Here is a 4,074-nt window from a genome sequence, read left to right as displayed (position 1 = left end):
ACTCCTCCTTTCAGACAAATGCAAAGGAGTAGAAGATGGATGAAGAATTTTGAGGTTTAGTATAGGGGAGCTGAGTAAAATTAACAATAGACTAGATTTTTCAGTCAAGTGGGATGGGGGGAGGAGACTTGAGGGAGAGAGGATAAGGTTTGGAGAAGTTATGGAAGGGTCCAAGTGCCATTAGAAGCTATGAATTTGTGGGGCATGTAGTCATCATCATGGGTCTGTAACTTCCTCCTGGATTCAGGAATGGGAACTAATGAGGCAGATAACGGGGGTGGCCCATTACTGGGGAATGGGTAGAGCACAAACTGTGCAGAGACAAAGAAGGAAGGTATTAAAAGATGGCAGGAAGGCAGTACTGTTGAACTGGTTAACTAAAGGGTCAAGACTAGGAACAAATAAAACTCCCCACAAGGATGCCTGAAGGCTCTAGTGAGTCTTCTTCTTAAATAATGTAGTAAACAACTAATAAGACTTAATATTTTTTCATATCTCCCAATAGCTAAACATTGAGCAAAAGAATCTGGTGGGGGCAGCTAGATGGCGCAGTGGATAGAGCACCAGCCCTGGATTCAGGAGTACCTGAGTTCAAATCCGACCTCAGACACTTAACATTTACTAGCTGTATGACCCTGGGCAAGTCACTTAACCCCAATTGCCCAGCAAAAAGAAAAAAGAATCTGGTGGTATATTACCCTCCAATCCCGTGTGTTGAACAATTTCACATGGTCACTGGTCAAATGTTTCTATCACAGACTTTGTATTAATATTTTTTTGCCAAAAATCTCCCAATAATTATAAAAAGTAAATGAGGGGGCAGCTAGGTGTCTCAGTGGATAGAGCAATGGCTCAGGAGTCAGGACTACCTAAGTTCAAATCCAACCTCAGACACATTTGCATGCATTAATAATCATAAATTGAGGCCTTTTCTCTCCAATATTAACATCTTTTCCCACTGTTCTACCTAAATATACAAACTATACCTAGGTCAGAATTCATATGTATAGGGCAGCTAGGTGGCATAGTAGATAGAGCACCGCTTCTGGATTCAGGAGGACCTCAGTTCAAATCCAGCCTCAGACACTTGACACTTACCAGCTGTGTGACCCTGGGCAAGTCACTTAATCCACATTGCCTCACCCCCCAAAAGAGGAATTCATATGCAGAATCTTAAGAGGAAAAGTATAAATTCTTTTGAAAAAAGACTCTTATGCTCCATCTAGGAGCTTACCTCTAGGCTTGCTCCCTTAGTAGTGAAAAGAACTATTTTCAACATAGAGGAAATGCTTTAGGATACTTTCCCCCCTGTCTCAGACTCTTATTAGCTGTGTGACCCTAAATAAATCCCTTTAACCTCTAAAAAAAAGTAAATGAGGAAGGAAAGATGAAAAACAGAAAAAAAAAGAATTTCTATAGAAATTAATTTTATGTAGTAATTAAAAGCAGAAAAAGTCCCTTTTACTCATGATGCTTGGAAATTATGGTCAATGCAAGAAAATGTTGTGATGTTGAGATGTATTGCCCCAAACATATTGTGCTAGTCTCTGGATAATTCAAATGGTTTTTGAAAAGTAGCTACTACACAAGAAAGAGAGAATTAGATTCACATCATACAGAAATACCCTGAAGAAATCAATCTTTGCTCACACCTGACCACACAGCAGACTTCTGGGCAGTGGTATCTTCAATTTGTAGACATAGAACTGCATAAGTATTTACATTCCACCTAAAGAGCAAGCTCCCTAAGCATCAATGAAGATTCATTCATTCAAACACTTATCAAGGGGGCAGCTAGGTGGCGCAGTGGATAAAGCACCGGCCCTGGATTCAGGAGTACCTGAGTTCAAATCCGACCTCGGACACTTGACACTTACTAGCTGTGTGACCCTGGGCAAGTCACTTAACCCCCATTGCCCCACAAAAAAAACAAAACAAAACAAAAACCAAAAAAAACCCCACTTATCAAGTGCCTACAAAGTATAAGACTAGATGCTAGGAATACAAAGACAAAAGTAAAAATCCCTGGTGTCAAGTACTTTACAATCATTATATTGAAGGGAAACTATGCACAGTTAAGTAAATATTCAATATATGCATATTAGGTTAATAAATGCTTCTTGATTATATAATTTAGGGGATAAAAGGATTTATGTAGAAGTTGGCACTTGAGCTAAATACTGAAGGGAGCTTAGAGTTCCAACAAAGGAGGAGTTCATTCTTTACCTGTGCAAAGAACAATTCTGTTAACTATCTTTTTGTTTATACTTCATTTCCAAAACTAAATATTGGTCTAAGTCCAAATGAGTTAGTCAGAAGAAGTTATACAGCAAAAGCTGACATAGATTCAAGGAAAAGGAAATTAAACACTTATAAAATGTAAACATACTTGTGAGATGTAAACCTAGTTTTATTTGTGAATGACCACTAATGGCTTCCAAGCAAGGACAATATGTTGAGTTAAAGATAATAATAACAATTAGCTTATTGTTGTGCGACAATTGAAATCATACAATAGCTAAAAGTGAAAATAGAGATCGGGTACAAGCCCCTCATTTTATTTTTATTTTATTTTATTTATTTTATTAGAGACCTGCTTTTCGCCAATGATGCAGCACTTGCCTGTCACTCAGAGTGTGAATTGCAGACCTTGATGGATTGCTTCTCCCAAGCTTGCACAGACTTTGGCCTGATCATAAATCTTAAAAAGACGAAAGTCATGTGTCAGAGTGCTATGTCGCCTCCATTGATACACATCGGTAGCTACCAGTTGGATGTCGTAAACCAATTCTAGTATCTTGGCTCTATTGTCAGTGACAATTTGTCACTTGATTCTGAGATCAATCAGAGGATTGGGAAAGCTACTTCAACCATGGCTAAGCTTGCCAAGCGTGTCTGGGCAAACAGTAAACTGACAAGATGAACCAAATTTGCCATCTATAGAGCATGCATCCTGAGTACCTTACTGTATGGCAGCGAAACATGGACTATGTATACTAGACAAGAGAAGAAGCTTAACAGCTTCCACATGAGCTGCCTTCAGTGCATCCTTGGCATATCTTGGTCAGATAGGATCACCAACACAGAAGTGCTCCAACACGCGCAACTTCCCAGCACCTACATGCTACTGAAACAAAGATGGCTGCGCTGGCTCGGTCATGTGTACTACATGCAAGATGGGCACATTCCTAAAGACCTACTCTATGGCGAGTTAGCCTCAGGCCAAAGACCTGCTTTGCTACAGAGATGTATGCAGGTGAGACTTGAGGGCTCTGGGAATAGACACCTGCAGCTGGGAGGAGATGGTCAAGGACCATGCCTGATGGAGTTCAGTGCTCAGGAGCAGCTTGCGTGCAGCTGAGATGGGCCTCCAAGCTCTGGAGGAAGAAAAACGAATGAGACGCAGGAACCGACGGGCAACAGAGAGTGCAGTTTTCCGATGTCCTCGTTGCGGCAGGAGCTGCGGCTCCCGTATCGGACTGCACAGCCACACTGTGGCCTGTGGCTCTTCAAGGTGCTGATCCATGGTTGTCCACAACTGGTGGAACCCTACTATTTTATTTTATTTTTTGGTGAGGCAATTGGGGTTAAGTGACTTGCCCAGGGTCACACAGCTAGTAAGTGTTAAGTGTCTGAGGCCGGATCCGAACTCAGGTCCTCCTGACTCCAGGGCTGGTGCTCCATCCACTATGCCACCCAGCTGCCCCACAAGCCCCTCATTTTACAGGTGAAGAAACAGGCTCAGAGAGGTGGGATGACTTGCCCAAAGTCATAAGGCTAGTTAATGGCACCATCCATACTAGAATTCAAGCACAGTAATGTCTTACCTAAGGGGAGTTGGGGTGGGGGGAGATTGTGCACAAATTTGCTCATTATTTTCTGCATTCCTCAAACACAAATGCATTTCTTGAAAGTTCTACAGTAAGTAGCATAGGACTAAGTTTAGTTACTTGGTCATTTCAGTGACCCCATTTTGGTTTTCTTCGCAAAGATACTGGAATGGTTTGCCATTTCCTTCTCCAATGGAGTAAGATAAACAGAGTTTAAATGACTTGCCCAGTGTCACACAGCTAG

This window comes from Dromiciops gliroides, chromosome 4 (genome assembly GCF_019393635.1).
Source record: "Dromiciops gliroides isolate mDroGli1 chromosome 4, mDroGli1.pri, whole genome shotgun sequence".
NCBI lineage: Eukaryota > Metazoa > Chordata > Mammalia > Microbiotheria > Microbiotheriidae > Dromiciops > Dromiciops gliroides.
This window is presented reverse-complemented; position numbering follows the sequence as displayed.